The sequence below is a fragment of the Cnephaeus nilssonii genome, assembly GCF_951640355.1.
Source record: "Cnephaeus nilssonii genome assembly, chromosome: 18".
Classification (NCBI taxonomy): Eukaryota; Metazoa; Chordata; class Mammalia; order Chiroptera; family Vespertilionidae; genus Cnephaeus; species Cnephaeus nilssonii.
Window position 1 is genome coordinate 18,714,236 of NC_137089.1, and position 18,844 is coordinate 18,733,079.

Consider the following 18,844-nt stretch of genomic DNA (forward strand, 5'->3'; position numbering starts at 1 on the left):
AGGCAGCTAATCAATGATTCTCATCATTAATGTTTCTCTCTCTCCCTTTCCCTTCCTCTCTGAAATCAATAAAAATATTTTTAAAAAATAACAACAGATGAATGAATAAACAAAATGTGATATATTAATACAATTTAATTATTTAGCCATAGAAAAGAGTGAAGTACTGATATGTCCTGCATCATGGATAAACACAGAAAACATGCTAAGTGGAAAAAAAGATACAATAAGTCACATATTAAGATTCCATTTATATGAAGTGTCTAGATTAGGTAAATCCATAGAAATCTTATAATTTTGTTTATGATGAATGCTGACTTCTCCTTTAAGAACTGTGAACTTTTGTGAATGTAGGGACTATACCTTATTCATCTGTTTCTTCAGCCCAGAACATAGTTCCTGCATATAAAGAGAGATCCCATTCTATCAGTCAAGGCTCTTATCAAAGTAGAACCACCAGAATATATATATATATATATATATATACTGGTATAAGAATTTATCATAAGGACTTGACCTCACACTATCATGGAAGTAGGAGAAACAGTTTGTGATGTTTCATTTCTGAGTCTAGAGCTGGAACCTGATGTGCACAGGTAGGTGGTTGGGAAGAGAATGTGGTTATGGAGCAGAGGAAAGGAGAACAAACCAGAACCCTTATGGGTTTCTTATCGCCTCCTAGTTTCCAACTTTGATGATAAGGGTTTTCTTTACAAGAAGCTGGTGCCCCTTTGTCATGGAGCTAAACACACACCTAGATGGAGAACCCAGAGCAGGAGATGCCGTAGGATCTGGGGGAGCTGAGGGTCTGGCTATTGCTACCATCCAGCCAGGAACCAGGGGGTCAGTGCCAACAGGCAGGAGCTTCAACAGTGCCTTTCCCAGAACCAACCTTCTCAGCTGCAGGAGCTGGGGCTTCACTTCTGCCTCCCATGTCTGGGCTTGAACTGATCACATGAAGAAAAGGTGGAATCTGGGAAATGTAGTTTCAGCTTAGCTAACTGGACTCTCCCACTGTTACCAGGAATGTTTATGAAGGAAATGAGTAAGCAGATGCAAGAAACACTGCTTCTGCAAGCATTTTTGTACTTTCCTCACCTGCAGAGTGTGCAAGAAATATTTTCCAACTATGTTTTCTAAACCAGAAAATGGATGTTGTTTCATTATATCCCCACAGCAACCCTATGACATAATTACAATTTTTCTTACCATTACAAAGATGAAGCAAGAGAGGCACAAATCGTTAAGTAGCGTACTTAGCCGAGGTGGCAAACAACTGAGCTAGAAAACAAAATTTAGATCCATCCTCTTATAAAAGCTCATGTTCTGTCCACAATACCACACTGCCCCCCACAGCCCTACCTTGATCTGCTCTATTCTGTGTATAGTGAAATATATATATTTTGCTTTTTTTCTCTTCTCTCCATCTTCTTTCTTAAAAAAAAAAAAATAGTGGATAGGGGGGTATCCTTATCTTCCCATGTAACTGAATGACCTGGCTCTGAAATGTGTACTTTTTCAATGGTGCCTGTCAGAAATGGTCTGAGGCTCAGCATCAGAAAATGGGGCCTTTTTTTTTCCTTAGGAGTGAATTATTCTCATCCTCCAAGTCTCTGTACTCTTCCCTCTGCTGTTGAATCCACTTTCTCTCCAGCTACCCACAATTTACCATGAAGCCATGAACAAGTCAAATTCTGAAATATTTTTATTCGTATGTTTGTTGACAAGTCTTACAAGTTTCCACCAAAAAAAATGTCACTTTGCAGTGACAAAATGCTTGATACTACCAAAAAAGTCTTAATATATGACTTGCATGGCCAAGAGGCAGATTAAAGAATTGTGTACATTATTTGCCTAAGATGGGGCATAAAGTGCTAGTTATCAACATTTTTTAGCACTAACTCTAAGCATGATTCTGGCCCAAAAGTTTCATGTGGATTATCTCATTAATCTAAATGACCACTCAATGGAAGAGGTAAATATATATTAACATTTTTAAAATGAAAAAATATGAGGCTTAGGGAGGTTTAAGAACTTGCTCAAAGATACAGGTAGTGAATTAGTCAGGTCTGTTTGGTTGGTCTTAAACCCTTGGTCATAATTATCATGAAATGTCATTTTAAACTTCTTAGCAAATTCTTCCAATTATTTATCAAATGTTCATTGAATGTCTTTGGGTGTTAAAGTCATAATTGCAGATTAAAACAACATGGCCCAGTATAGAATGAGGAATACAGTCAGTCATGTTTTTTTTTTGTTGTTGTTGTTTTTTGTTTTTGTTTTTGTTTTTTCACTCTAATAGCAGTCTTCAATGCCAGTTCCTGAAAGATATAGTAACATTTGAGGAATAAAAGCCTTTTTGAAGGGTCTCTCCAAAATGGCTGGGAGTGCAGTAATTTTCCTTCCAAAAATATTATATGAATTTTAATTTTGTTTGAGTAGACTGCAATTAAGTAAATCTCACAGCTACAAGTTTAATTGGTTGAATGTTTTAAATTTAACCTCTTGCCTGCACACTTTATGTACATAAAACAAACTAGCAAAGAATGGGTCTTATTTTCATGAATTATCCCTTTTCATACAGTGCACTGTGGAGACAGGGACCTACAGAATGGGAGAATCCTACTGACGGTAGCAAAATGCACATGGAGATTTCTGCTCCTAGTACAGCAGGTCCCCCCTCAGGCTATTTTACATTGTGCTTTTGCTATGTGTGCCATCCTTTACACTCACTCTCCCGTCATCATTTTCCCCACTCTTTTCATCATAGATATTTTGTGTTTCCACAGTGGAAGGGCTGTGAAACTCGACTGGACTGGGAAACTACATTCCTTAAAGAAAGCAGAGCATAAGAAGGCTGGGGACGTGGTCACCGTGCTCACCTCTGAGGTTTGTTGTCTTCTTCTTGTTTCCCACCCTGCGCTCCAGATGATTGACTGCAATAGCCTGTGGATGTCCACTCAGCCCAGGGTTCTACTAGAGTGAGTCTCACCTAGAGCTTCACTGAGACAACAAGAGGGTCACAGAAAGGACGCCTTCACAACATAGGATGAGGACTGTCTGCCTCACATGGGGTTTAAACTACCTTTGTGGATATTGCATTATACATGACAGGCAGGTTCTGCTATAAGCTTCCACTCTCCTTTACTATGGGAATTAATTTGGCTTGGTATGGCTCAGAGCATAGTCTTTTGTAATAGTTTGGGTTTTGCTTTCTTTTCTTTATACAGGCTCTACTGATTCTCTTTTCTTGTTTTTGTTTGTTGTGTTTTTATTTTTTTACATTACTAGCTGAAATCTCTTCTTATTTTGTAAGCATGCTTAAGGTTTCCTTTTTTGACTGAGCTGCCTAAAGGGAAAGTACTTCCTTCAGTGTTTCTGAAGTTGATCTACTCCCAGTCACCCCTTGTCCTGGAGATCTGTCCTGAGTGCCAGGCTCTGTGTTTCTGTTTATGTGATGTTCTTCTCCCTTTCTCACCTTGGCAGTCTGCGTCACATCTGTGCTTTCCATGTACTGAGTGGCTACCACGTATGACCTCTCGCTTTCACAGTAATCTTGAAAATTGGTGTCATCTCCATTTGACAAATAAAAAACTCAAAGAAATCCAGTGCGTTTTCTAAGGTCACACATTGGGATTTACATTTATATCGATCTGACCTTAAAATGTAGAATGACTGAAAATATGTTTTATCCATTTCCCATTGTAGCGAGAAAAACAGCTATAAGAATGGGAGGAAATATTAATGATGGTAAGGAATGGGGATCTATGTCAGACCACTTGGGCTCAAACCCTGGCGCCACCTTCATTATCTAATTAACTTTGAATAAGTTACTTAAAGTTCTTGAGACATAGTTTCATCTTTAGAATGGACATAACTATACTAATATTGGCTAGCCGAAACCGGTTTGGCTCAGTGGATAGAGCGTCGGCCTGCAGACTGAAAGGTCCCAGGTTCGATTCCGGTCAAGGGCATGTACCTTGGTTGCTGGCACATCCCCAGTAGGGGGTGTGCAGGAGGCAGCTGATCGATGTTTCTCTCTCATTGATGTTTCTAACTCTCTATCCCTCTCCCTTCTTCTCTGTAAAAAATCAATAAAATATATATTTTAAAAAATTGGCTAACTTTCTGGGGTATTGGGAGGACTAAATGTGATGTCACCTGTGGAATCACTGTTTAGGGCAGTGGCTGTTTAGGAGTTCAATCCATGCTATTTTATTGTTGCTATTACTGTTTCCAGACTTAAAGGTGGTTCACTAAACAGAATCATTGGCATCATGACATTTACTCTGAAACATCGGCGGAAGGCTGTCCTGACTTCAGGAGTTCAGAGGTTTCAGTGCTTGACCACATCATGCTCACGGTCACGTGGGGCCATGTCTATGTTGGAGAGAAAGGACCTTTTTTTCAAGTTAGTGCTTTTCAAGCTCTGGTAATATCACCACTTTCTCTCTGTCTTGACTCTATTCTTAAAAACGAAGTGGAATATTTACCAATTACCACACAATGCACGAAGCAGCCTTGTTCTATAAAACCCTTGTTCCTGGAAAACAACCTTGGCTTGGCTTTTTGATTCTAAATGTGAGGATTAGAGTCCAAAACTGACTCCCTGGAAAGGCTGACCAGGCAGCAGTTAACAAATCACCCTCCAGCAGGAAGAATTCCCGGACAAGCTGGGCAGGAGCAGGGCTCTCACTTCCCATAAATCTCCCACCAGCCATTGCCCTTCTTTCTGGGAACCACCGCCATTGCTTTCAGATTTCCCTCCCTTCTTCTCTCCCTCCCTCATTCACTGCCTCCCTCCTTCTCTTTCCCTCCCGCCCATCCTGTTTCCTTCCTTTCTTTCCTTCTATTAGGGAATTAAAGCAGACAGAAAAATAAATCAAATACAAAACTAACCCTTTGGTATGGCCTGTGTCTTTAATGCTATGGTGCTGTGTATATACAGACCTGGAAAGTTGGACTTCAGGGGCAGGGACTGTGCCTGGTCCTGCTCTGGGTGATACCCTAATACCGAGAATGTCACACTCTGCCAGGGCCACAGTGTCACTGAGGAGGGTCATGCTCTCAAAACAAATAGACAGACAGACACATCTTCATGGTTAATCTCACTCAGTGCTCTGTGGCATTGGCCATAGTACCTCCCTATATTTAGAGAAAAAATTATATTGAAATAATAATCATACACATAATTTAAAAATTGAGTCTTCCATTTTGGTTGTTAAGGATGACCTCTGTGAGAGGAAAGGGAGGAGGCCTGGGCACCTTGACCAGTACTCTGCTCTCTGCTTGACTGCACAGTGTCTAGTAAATTCACCGTGGTCTTAACCACTTAAAATATCGAGGTGGGTCCTAAACTGTCCTCTTCTGAATTGAGTATTTCCTGGTGTTTGTCTACCCTGGAACATTCCTCACCTTGTGGGTGAGTCAGCCTTTCCCAGTTCTCTACTTAGCTCATTAACTGAGCTGTCCCTCTGCCAGTGGTTTCCAAACCCAGGTCTGTGACAGAAGTTCATGGGTCTGAGGTAAAAGGTGAAAAATAAGGATCGCATAGGGACTTTTTCTTAGGGCTCAATTTATTTACTTGAAATGAAGTCCATTTACTCTGAGATTATGTAATTCCTATATTTTTGTGACAAAGAGGTCTTTCTTTTATGAAAAGTTCTGTAAAGAGGAAAATCAGGGAACCATGGCCTTAGACTTTGGGAAATGTGAAATAGAGAGGCTGCTGTAAGCTATGCATGGTGTGTACGTGTGAGTGTGTGTGCGTGTGTGTGCATGTGAGTGTATATGTATGACCAGGCACCCATCTCAAGGGACCATGTGACTAGACAGTCCTTAAAGGAGGCTTTTAATGGGTCCTCAGCTGGGAGTATTAGCACCAGTCAGATGGTTGCTAAAGGAAGCAGGGGCATTCCTGGGACAGAAGGGGCAGCTATTCTATCCTTACAAACAAGCCTTTAATCATCACATTGCCCTTTTGGGATGCATGTTCTTCCTCCGAGCTGCATTTGGTGGCATTTTTAAACCTGATTTCACCTAAATAAAATCATTCCCTTAGGATAGCCTTGATGAGTAGCCAACAACTTCCAACAGGAAATGAATGAAAAGAAGAAATGCTGTAATGATATCCCTAATAATAATGCCATTTTAAATGACCATCATGGTTCGAGTTTTCTAGAACACAGAATGCATGGTAAGACTTGATTGATGATGCTTTATTGGGGAAATGCAATCTCAGGATAGCAAAAAACGAGAGAAAAAAGGAGTACTTTCACATAGTGCATTTAATAAGCTCAACAGAAACAAAGCAAGTTATTGATCTAATGAAAAATTGAGAAGCTGCTTTTAAATGCCATTTCTGGATGGCTTTAGTGTTTACAAGATAAATAAGTGACTGCATGTGCTCAGGAGGGTGAATGGCTGGCTCGGGTTTACATAGTTGAGAAGCAGCAGAGCAGGATTCAAAATCAGGCTTAACTCCTGAGCTGATGGCTTCCACATTCCTGCAGATTGGCAGCACACGGATTTTAGAGGAATATCTGGCACCAGGATTATTAATCTGGTGTTGGAGGAAGAAAAAATAGATGCCTGGGAGAGCCTGGTAGTCAGTCTAAAAACAATCTAGCAAATCAAATCCAATAATGCATAAAAAGAATTATATACTCTGACCAAGTGGGATTTATTCCACAAATGCAAGGCTGGTTCAACATTTGAAAAATCAATTCATGTAATCCATTGTATCAATAGGCTAAAGAGAAAAATCAAATGATTATAATGGGTGCAGAGAAAGCATTTGCAAAAATCTAATACACATTTGTGATTTTAAAAAAACCTCTTAGCAAAATATAAATAGAAGGGGAACTTCTTCAACTTGATAAAGAACATAAAAAACTTGATAAAAACCTACAGCAAACATCATATTTAATGACAAACTAGAAGATGTCCCACTAAGATTAGGAAGGAAGCAAGGATGACCCCACTCACTACTGCCTTTAACATTGTACTGGAAGTCCTAGCTAAGGCATTAAGACAAAAAAATGAAATGAAATGTATAAAGATTGGAAAAGAAGAAATAAAACTTATTGCTTGCAGGTGACTTGATTGTCCATGCAGAAAATCCAAAAGAACTAACAAAGAAACTTCTGGAACTAATGAGCAACTATAGCAAGATTGTAGGATACAAAGTTAATATACAAAAGTCAGTTGCTTTGACCTGAGCCAGCAATGGACACATGGAATTTGAAATTAAAAACAAAATATCATTTACATTAGTGGCCCATCCTTCAAATAAAATGCAAAAAATTAACCAAAAAAATGGACCATAGACCTAAATGTAAAATGCAAAACTATAAAATGCAAAACTATAAAATTCCTAGAAAATAATGTTAATAGGAGAAAATCTGGATGATCTTGGGTTTGATCATGACTTTTTTGATGATTCATCAAAGATCTAGTTAAGTTCAATTTTTCTGTTAACCTAAAACTGCTCTAAAAATTAAAGTCTGTTTTTAAAATAACATAATAGGCAGTGTGTTGGTACGAATGAGATTTAAAAAAAAAAAAAGAGTAGCAGACATTTAGAAAGAGCACTGGACAGGGAGCATGGAGAACCACTTCTAAATCGTGCTCTGCAGCTAATCAGCTGTACCTTGGAAAACAAGCAACTCCCGGGCTCCACTTGCTCATAGAAACAAAGAAAGCAGGTAGAATAGATAGTGTCTAAGGTCCCTTTGCGCCTCCTGCTGCTCAGTTTGGGATTAAGCAATCGAGGCTACTCTTTCCGAGTCACGTAGGTGGTGAAATTTCTGAGGAGCTGGACAGGTTCTCTTGCCCCAAATTATCACTTTCTCTACCTAATGTTATTAGATGTTCACTTTTATGTGTTATAAAGTCCATCTCCTGGCACATTCCAAAATAAGGGATTAATCCTAGCCCCAACCTTGCTCTCTGGTATGCTTATTCTTAGGAACTATTAGATCTTAAAGCATAAGGATAATTAGCATGTATTTTGTCAGGGTAGGGTAGTCACAGAAAAATCTGGTATATATCCTATCTAATAAAAGAGTAATATGCAAATTAACCATCACTCTGCTACACCCACAAGCCACGCCCATCAGCCAATCGGGAACTAGTATGCAAATTAACCCAACTAAGATGGCTGCGGCCACGGAGTGAATTGGAGGCTTGGGTTTCCCCGGCAATGGAGGAAGCCAAGTTTTCTGCCTGCCCTGGCCTGCATTGGCCTCCAGTTAAGGCTACAAAGTTTCAATTATAGAAGATAAATAAATCCCAACAAAAATGGCAGCAGCCACAGAGCTGGAGAGAGCAGGAGGCTTGAGTTGCCACCGGCGATGGAAGAAGCCAAACTTTCTGCACACCCTGGCAGGCCCAGGACTCCACTCAAGGCTACAAAGTTTCAATTATAGAAGATAAATAAATCCCAGATACCAGGGACTCCGCTTGGGTCACCGGGGGGCGTGGCCAGCCTGCAAACCACCACAGGCCCCTCGCCCAGGCCACCCCATGCCTCAAGGGAACCCCCACCCTGATCCGGGACACCCTTCAGGGCAAACCAGCTGGCCCCCACCCGTGCACCAGGCCTCTATTCTATATAATAAATGAGTAATATGCAAATTGACCATCACTCCAACACACAAGATGGCCGCCCCCATGTGGACACAAGATGGCCGCCACAAGATGGCCAGCAGGGGAAGGCAGTTGGGAGGCACCAGGCCTGCAAGGGAGGGCAGTTGGGGGGGACCCAGGCCTGCAGGGGAGAGCAGTTGGGGGGGACCAGGCCTGCAGGGGAGGGCAGTTGGGGGGGACCCAGGCCTGCAGGGGAGAGCAGTTGGGGGGGACCAGGCCTGCAGGGGAGGGCAGTTAGGGGCAAACAGGCTGGCAGGGAAGCAGTTAGGCATCAATCAGGCTGGCAGGGGAGTGGTTAGGGGGTGATCAGGCTAGCAGGCAGAAGTTAGAGATCGGGCCTAAACGGACAGTCGGACATCCCTCGAGGAGTCCCAGATTGGAGAGGGTGCAGGCTGGGCTGAGGGACACCCCCCCCCCCCCCATTGCACCAGGCCTCTAGTGTGTGTGTGTGTGTGTGTGTGTGTGTGTGTGTGTGTGTATGATATATATCAGTTGCTCAATATATTTGTTAAGTAAATGGGTGGGTGAAACAATAATTGTAATGAAGAGGACTTCAGGGGTAAGTAGAGCTGCAGGTGCACAGAACTATGTTAAATTCATGGAAGGAGGGTGAACCCTAGGAAAGGGTATGAGAGAAGCTCCAAAGAAAGATTTGCTTTATTCACACTTATGCCTGAGACCTGCCCTGGGAACCCATTTCATCACCATTCTTTATCAGCATTCATTTATTAAGCAACTGCCATGTGCCAGAAACTACTCAGCATCAAGGATTTAATGGTGAATGAACAAGAGGGACTGATCTCTTCCTCATGGAGCTATTTGACTAAATGCACACACAGCTGAGTAGATACTAGACTTCCACTCACTTTCCTATTCCTGGCATGCTTATGTACTCACACCACTTCAATACAGAGTTTGTGTCCCTTTTATCCAACTTCCCAACCACTCCTGCTTTGAAAGAGCAGCTCAAGTAAAAACTTTTCTTGGTTTCCCTACTGTGAATAAATGCTGCCCTCTTCTGGTTCATCGACAGAAGTATCAAAGACTGACTTCTAACAGTGAAAAGTTTTTTCTGAAGTTAGGGTTAGAAAGGACTTTACTTAAATCCGATGGGGAATTAGGTGCTTGGGAAGGTCAGCTTGCCATCTGTATCTTAGGAGAGAAGAGAGCAGCATGGAATGAGAGAGGGGACGATGTCTGTGCTTTCTGACTCATTTCATGGTACCTTCTTTCAAGTTCACTAGACTTGGGACATGGTTATAGATGTTTATGTTGCTCCTGCATATGTATTTACCTATACATTTCCCTTTCACTTTCTATCACATTAAGCCCATGTTGCCATCTCTTGCCTGTTCTTCTTGAGGACTCAAAGCAAGTTAGGAGCTTTCTCAACCAGTCTCTCTGTATAACTGTGTCTCGTGATTTTTTTTTCTGTCTGATTGTCTGAAATTTTCTATAGATCTCAGGATAAGGGAATTTAAAGTCCACTTCTTATTTATGAATTTAGGCCTATAGGATAAGAACAAACCTCATGCTGTTTTCTCTTTCATTCAGGTATCATTCAGCAACCAGGTATTCCCCACCTATTACATGTTGTGAATACAAAAAACTAAAAAAGTCAAGCTCTCTTTTGTTCTATGAGTTATCATTATTGGGGAAGACAGAAAAGTAACCACATAATCCGAGGCCACAGTGTGATGAAGACGCTGATAGGGGAATTCTCAGAGCAGGGAAGGAGGCATCTAACTCACACTGAAGGAGGGAGGAGGCTGCCTAGAGGAAGTGGTGTCTTGCCTTCCAGTTTCTTGAGGTTACATGTGAAATAAAGACTTACAAATGCCAAACTGCAAGGAAACTTTCATAGACATTTCTACACAACTCTTTGCCTCTTGAGAGGCCTTGGAGATTTGTAAATCTCAAAGTAAATGACACTGATGTGCAATATATACTTATTGAATTGAATAAAGGTGGTGGGAATCATTGACCCATAAGGTTAATTTAAATTTAATGTATTTTTGCAAATTACTTGAAAAGGTCTCTACAATTATGCCTTCTATTATTCACATGTAGCGTTAAGAGAGTTATCAGCATTTTTTCCAAATATTTACGCAGACAAGTCAACTCTTCCAGTTGCTTTTAACTTCTAGAGTTATCGTGTGCATGTGGGAGCATGTGCACACACATGCAAACATATGTGTAAGAATATCTGAAATTATTGGGAGCACCCAAGGCACTAGGACAGAGGTGTAAGATGAAATAGGTAAACAGGCCAAGAGATGGATGGCGGGCGACCTTAATCTAGAACCATTGGGCAGCTACTCCTCTTGTAGCCTTGAAGTACTGCTTTCTCGTGTACCTTTTTAATTATCCCCTGATCCCAACTCTTTCCAAAGAGATCTTCAGAATCACTTGTGTTGGCCAAACTATGGTGGAAATCTGTTTTAAAAAGGCCAGCACATGAAAATTTTAGCATTAGGTTTAAAGTTTGCATAGGCAATCTCTCAAGTGTTTAAGAGACCATAATACTGTTGCAAAGTCTGTAGCTACATCTAGGACATCTACATTTTAAGACAACTGCTCTTCTAATTTTTTTTCCTTAACAATATAGCCTTAGGATTATGAATCTAATTACATTACCCGGGTCTCATCTCAGATTTACCACTTACTAGGAGTGTGACTTTAGGTAAGTTACATAACTTCTCTAGGTCTCGGGTTTTTATATGTTAAAAATTAAGTTAAAAAACAAGTTACAATGCTTAATCATGATCGAAGAGGCTGGAGAGACTTTGAAACAATGTCAGGAAGAAAGCAAGGCCCAAATGCTCTGGCTCCTGATGCTCCAATGCTCTGTAGGATCCCAGCACAGGGCAGGCAGCAGGTTCCCATCCCCCATTTAGAGGAGGAGACAGAGGGGCAGGAGACTCACTCCAGCCTCCTTCACAATGGGAATATCTTTCTAGGCTGCTTCAGAACACCCAGCTCCACCAACCTGGAGAATGCAATAGGAATGATTGATATGTTACAGCCTGATGATGCTGGTGGATAGGAGGAAGGGATCAGGAGAGAGCTTGGCAGAACTGGCCACCACCAGAAGATATAACAGGATTACTTTCTTGAGTTATTGAGAATCAATGAGATGGCATTGTAAAGTGCCTGGCACAATGCCTGGCATGACAAAAACGTAGTAAATGTTAGCTATAATTATTACTAGGATAGAAAATGTTTAGTATGCCCTTACGTATTTCTCCTGCAATGCCTCTTTGCTTTGCCCTTCTGCCTGGAAGGGTTACTTAAAAAACCTATCGAAACTGCTTGCTTTGTAGATCCCTGCAGGAGGGTTGTAGAGACCTTGATGTTAGTATCATTAGACTGCCAGATTCTGACCTTAACCTGTGATGAGAGCAGGAGCTTGTGGTGAACTGTGCCAGAATCTTCATGTGTTGGTTGAAACCAGACCTAATCTTGCCATCACCTGCTGCCACTGTCTGCCATATGGAACTGCATGTGTCCTTGTCATTCATTTTCTTCCTTTCATTTGCTGTTTTTCCTCTTCAGAATACCAGTTATTCAAAGTGAAGGAAGAACCAACATTTACTTAGTACTCACTCTATGCTGGAAATTGAGCTGGTAACTCTAGCTCACTGCAACCATTGTATACCCATTTTAGAAATGAGAAATTGAGGTGGAGAGGGTAAACAATTCAAAGTTGAACAGTTACCAAGTGGCCAGTTGGAGATTCCATTCCTGTTGCTCTAAAGTCCTCCACTCTTTGTGAATTAAAAGGCTGCTCCTAAGAGAGCCCAAAGGGGATTTTATTAGTACTCTCAGTGCCAAGAAAACTATTGCCCCTACTCCAAAACTCTCTCCCTCTTCCACTTACAGTAACCCTACTTATTTTCCAGGTGTTAGCAAAATGCAACTGTGTAAATGCAACATACTAGGGGCATGTGTTATAATATATCTAACACTGTCCTTGACACTAACAAAAAAGGAAAAAATATTCCAAACAAGCAAGATTTTTTTCCAGAGAAGAATCTTCTCCAAAGTTACCCCTGGTCACTACTCCTTTGATTTATAGAAATAGACTGACAAAAGGAAGAAAAAAATCCAGGCATTTATTTAGTCTCTGTTTTGTGATGAGTGCTGTGCACATGTCAACTCTTTTAAGTTGTATAACTGAGGTAAGCAGAATCACAAGAGAAAGGCACCAAATACATATCATGCAGGATTGGGGCTACTGCATGGTCCAGGGAGGTAAGTGGCTAGATGTAGACAAGCACACACACTAGTGAAACGGATCCCACACCGGAAGGACAGGGATTGCAAACAAGAGCTCCACATATGAACTCCATGCAAAGTTTTGAGAAAAACCCTACTTACTTGCTCAGAGAAGCTGCAATCTCTTTAGTCATGTCCACATTTACCCTATCAAGTTTTTCCCTATCAAGTTTTTCTATTCTATCAAGCAACTGCATTTTAACTTATATGGATCACTGTTACAAAATGTTAAAAGACAGTTATAAACTGATCAGGTTTGCCAGTTAGTCAATCAGACCTAGATAATTTCTATTTTGTACCAAAGAACACAATATTCCTGATTTTCTAGGCTTAGAATAGTAATACTACCTTAGAAAAAGTTCTCTCCTAGGGAGAGACCATGACGTCATTGAGAAGGAGGGAGCATAGAATCTAAGTTTCCATGGTCTTCCCAGGATTGTGTGAGAAGGGAACCAGGAGGACCTGTGACTCTGTATAATTTCTCCTGCTAGGTAGCCTATCAATTTAGGCTCTGGAATTATCAATCTTGGCTCAACTGTTTGAAATAACAAAAGCATGTGTTTTGGAGCCAAAAATACTTGAGTTTTCATTGTGATTTTTTTTCATTTACTAGCTACATGACTTTGGACACAACCTTTCTAAGCTTCAGTATCTTTATAGTTAAAATGTGGAACAATATCCACTTCAAAGGAATACCCTGAATTTTAATATATTTAATGTTTATCCATATTTATTTAATACTTAACTATGTTTACTATTTATCTGATATTTATCTATGTATTATACAACATCCAGGAGAAACTGTAAATACGATAAGTGAGGTCCCAGAACTCATGTAGCTTCTTGGACAAATAATTATATGTTGAGCTAACAATTAATTCTGTTAATGGACTGAAAGGGGTCCATTTGCCTGTGTGCATCAAAGCCTAACACGACACAAACAGGAGTTTGCAGTCAACAAAGTAAGGATTTATTAAGGAGATGGCATCATGCCCAGAGTTACAGGTAGCTCATGCTCAAAGGCCTGGCTCCCTGATGGCTTCCAGGGGATGGATTACATAGGGGGAAAATCATTCATCATGGTGACTAAAGGAGTTAGGGTTGTGGTCTATACTGATTGGTTGGTGTTAGGGGATGGGGTGGTTGATCATTGCATCCAGTCCTGATGTCAGCCATGGAGTTTTCTTTCCAACTTCACAAGGATTTATTCTGTAGCATCATTCTGCTTTTCTGGGTCTGGGACTAAAACACAAGTGAGGCCACAATATTGTCTTTAGTTTGATTGAAAACTCTGTCTCTGTCATCAATAGACCCAGGACCTTGTTCCTAAGACGACTGGGTGCTGACCAGAACCTCACTGTCCTGAGCAATGATTAAATAAGGGAGAGGGAGGTAAGTGAGTCAGGGTGCTGGGTGAGGCCAGTTTGAATCAAAGAAAAAGAAATAAAAATAAAAGCCCAGATGAAAGAAAATAAGGTATCTGCGTGGCACAATTACGGTCACAGAAAGTCCTGCACAGTATGAATAAAGAGCCCCTGTGAGCAGGCTGTCAGGGGCCGGAATGAGATTGGAGAAGTGCATTTGAGCCAAGAACCTGCAGCTTTGCCATGAGCAGAGGAAACATGCCTTTGGAGAAGGGAACAGCGAGGGCTAAGACTCTGTGATAGGAAAGACCATGTGCATCCTCAGGACTCGAAGTCCTGGCCCGTGATCAACAGTCCGATTATAGAGCGACTGTATTCTGAGGGCAATGAGAGAAATGAAATTATTTCTAAGTAAAGGAATGACATGACCTGAATTGCATTTGTGTGTATGTTTTTTTTTCAGTAATTTTTTAAATATTTGAAATTATCACAAACTTACAGAAAAGCTGCAAGTATAGGAAAGAAACTTTTTTTTTTTCTGGAGTCATTTAAATGTAATTTGGTGACCTGTTGCTCTCTTACCTCAAGTATATTTACTGTGTATTTTCTACAAACAAGACATTCTGCTTTGTAACCACAATACAACTACCAGAATCAGGAAATGAATATTGACACATTACTACCAACTGATCCTTAAAACCCAATCAAGTTTCACCAGTTGTCCCAACAATGTCCTTATAGTGAAAAGATCAGTCAGAATCCTACTAAATCCAGTAATTTAGTTGACTTGTCTCTTTAGATTTCTTCAGTTTGAAGGAGGTGCTTAATATTTTCTTGAATTTCATGACTGTGCCTTTTGATGATTGCAGGCCAACTATGTTATAGAATTCTTCTCAATTGAGTTTGTCTATTGTTTCCTCATGATTAGATTCGATTCGATTAGACCCTCAGGTTATGAACCTTTGGCAGGAATATCACTAAAGTGAGGCTATATTCTCATTGCATCCTATCAGATGTCACGCTATATCCATTTGTCCCGTTACTAATGATATTTCCTTTGCTCACACCAGGCTACTCCCTTCTCCCTGTGTGAATGCCCTTTTCACCCTGCTCTAGCTCTGATATTCCAGGCCACGGCTTTGAATCAGAATTATGCCTTGTATACTTATGGAATAGTCAGGAGGCCAGTGTGCCTTGAATGGAGTCAGTGAAGGAGGCCAGATTGTACAAGGACCATTGTAAAGACTTAGGCTTTTGCTCTGGCCAGTGGGTAGAGTGTCGGCCTGTGGACTGAAGGGTCCCAGGTTTGATTCTAGTCAAGGGCTCTTTGAAGCCTTAGCTAATTTTTGGTGTGTAGAATTTTGTTCTTTCTCTGACCTTATAAATAGGCAAGGATTAAAGCGAATTTCAAAATTACTCCATGCGGTGGTCAGACCAGTTGCACCCAAACTGAAAAACTATTTATGAGTATCCAAATTTATTTTAAAATGAAATTGTCACATTCTGCATTGACTTTGACTAAGAAAAAATAACTGTTCTAGCTTTTCAGACAGCTGTCAGCCCAACTACTAGTACAGTTGGAAATGAATTTTGTTTTGTGAGCATAGCAGTGAGAACTGTTGAGTACTGTGGGAAATGTTTAAATAATGGCCAAAATTCAGTCTTGAATCAGAAAGGACATGGGTATTACACCAGTTATGAGATGCACCCTTTTGTAATTTGTTAAAGTGCTTTTCTCATATCAGTATAACTGTTTATACTTTCTGAATAATTGGTTTAATGATACCTGTAGTCTTACAGATTTTTTTTAAGCTAGAATTATGAGGTAAGTGCTAACAAATGAGGTAGACAATAAACTCAGTGAATAGCAAAGACTCTTATCTTTGTATTCTAATTCTTTGCACAGTATCTAGCATAAAAAAGAAACCCAAGATAAGGTTTTGGAATGAGTGAAATGAAACCTGAGGTCCCAAACTTCTGATGTAAAATTAAAATGTTTACTTTAGAGATGATTTTCAAATTTTGTAATTTAATCAGCACTAATTGATTGCCTACTATGAGCCAGATACTGGTGATGAATAAACCAGGTAGGGTCCCCAATGTCTGCATCCAAGAAACTTATAGTTTTAGAGTTGCTAATAAGATTAGCTCCCCAAATCCCATCTTGTCCTCAATATCAAGAAAGGTAATCTGTCTCACCAGAATCTTGTCAAATTACAACTGGGACAGAACACACCAGCATAGAATTATGCTAGAAATTGGTAGTGACAGTAACTCCACTCCTCTCCCTCCCTTTCTTTGTTCCAATGGTCATCTTTCTGTCTTTGGATGGCCTAAGCACTTTCCCTTCTTAGGGATTTTCTATTTGCTCTTCCATCTATCTGGAATATTCTGCTTCAGATCTTCTCACTCGGGTTTAGGTTGAACAGCATCTCCTCAGAGAGGGGGCTCCTGTTTTCCCCTCCCTCCACCTTTGCTGGTCATCCCACTCCAGTCTCTATCACATTAAACTGTTGTGTTTTCTTCATAGCAATAATGACTTTTTGAAAGTAGATTGTCTGTTTATTTTCTCACACAGGATATAAATTCCATAATAGCAAAGCTTTTCATGAAAGAAAATATTTCTTGCTCAGCCTGCATCCGAGTTTATAGAAGAGCAACCCATCAATTTCTCAAGACAGTTCAGTTATAATCTTTATTTATTTATTTTGCCATTTTTGGATGACAACTATGTGCCTGGCACTGGAAATACAGAGTTCAAAGGAACATAACACTACTTCTATTATTTTTTTTTATTAAGAAAATGAAGAATTAAAATGAAAACAACTTGGAGAAAGATATGGAAAAAAAACTGAAAATCTCTTCTTTCTACTTTCAGCCTCAGTTGTGTTCCTCTTTAACTTTCAAATATTTCTGTTGTAAATGCTTCCACTAGTTAACCACCTTCTTACATCTTTCCTTCAAAACCAGCATGGCTCAATGGTTGAGCGTTGACCTAGGAACCAGGGGGTCATGGCTTCCATTCCCTGTTAGGGCACATGCCCGGGTTGTGGGATTGATCCCCAGTAGGGGCCATGTAAGAGGTATCCAGTCAGTGATTCTCTCTCATCATTGATGTTTCTATCTCTCTCTCCCTGTCCCTTCCTCTCTGAAATCAATTAAAATATATTTTGAAAAAATAAAATAAAAATTTTAAAAACAATAAGTATGCAACTTGACATTATGGCATTTGTATAGACCTGTAAAATTAAAATTGTGATCGAAATACTGAACATGTCTATCATGTCCAAAATTTCTTAATGGCCATTGTAATGGTTCCTTCCTGTCCTTCCCTGATCCACAGGCACCTATTGATCTGCTTTCTGTTACCATACACTATTTTGCATTTCCTAGAATTGTATACAAATAGAAGCACATAATATGTACTATTTTTTATCTGACCTCTTTCACTCAGCATACTTATTTAGCAATTCTTCAATGTATGGAATGTAATAATTTATAACTAACGATCATGCTATTGTGGTGAATCTAAGAAACCTTTTGCCGGAAGCCAGTTCTAGCATGTCATAATCGCAAGAGTTTCATCAAAAGGTTGATGGAACTTGGGGACTCAACAAGGGCTGAGTCGCATATGTTATCACCTGTTGGAATGTCTGAAAGACACTTCCCCCAAACCTGAATAGGATGATTGTTTGCTGCCAGACAGCTCAGGGCATCTTAATTTACATGTTATTGCCTCCTGTTGGCCAAACACCTGAACAGCCATAGGCTATTCCCCAATCTGACAATGCTTCTGTACCCTACCCTTTGAAGTGTATTATCTCCACTTTGCCTTAGGACAAATTGTGTTAATAAAAAGCAAGGGGTCCTGAGACAAGGGGACTTAGAACTTAGGGCTTAACTCCTTTAGCTAAAGCTCCTCTGATCCCCAATGCCTTTCAAAATTATCTTTCATCTTTGGAGTCTTACTTAATCTATGCACAGCCTTTCTCCAGATTGCTGAACCCTTCTTAATGTTGGAACAAGAACCCCAGCAACCTTTGCCTAATCAAGGGTCAAATATGTTCTCTTCTATATATTAACCTAGATGTTTTTATAGTTTTAGATTTTACATTCAGGCTACGATCAATTTTGAGTTGTGGTGAACCTTTGGATTATATAAGGCCCACCTGAATAATCCATGGTAGTCTCCATCACAAGATCCTTAATTTCATTGCATTTAAAGAGTCCCTTTTGCTTTGTAAGGTAAAATGTTCACAGGTTCCAGGGATTAGGACATAGGCATCCTATTCAGTCTGGGGATGGGAGGAGAAAGACTGAGTACTGAAAGTTTGAACACCAAAAGTTCACCCAGTTTGTAGTGGAAAGAGCATGGGCTTAGGAGTAACTGAGATTTGAATTCGAATCCCCAATTTTTCCACTAGTCACTGTATAACATTGGACAAGTTAATTTACTCTCTCCATTTAGGTTTCTCATTTAATAATAGATAGTGATGCTTATCTGATAGGGTTATTTTGATGACTAAAGAGATAATGTAGGTTAAATGCCTAGA

The 18,844-nt window shown here is 40.2% G+C and overlaps 1 protein-coding gene across 2 annotated transcripts in view; it reads left to right on the forward strand.

Moving 5' to 3' along the window:
* The window catches only part of EMC2 (ER membrane protein complex subunit 2), a 359,544-nt gene that overhangs the window by 218,278 nt on the left and 122,422 nt on the right, over positions 1-18,844 (forward strand). For both annotated transcript variants that reach the window (XR_013814944.1, XR_013814945.1), the window contains one exon: positions 2,790-2,889. The gene's annotated coding sequence lies outside the window, so the exon portion shown is untranslated. The remainder of the gene's footprint in view (positions 1-2,789; positions 2,890-18,844) is intronic.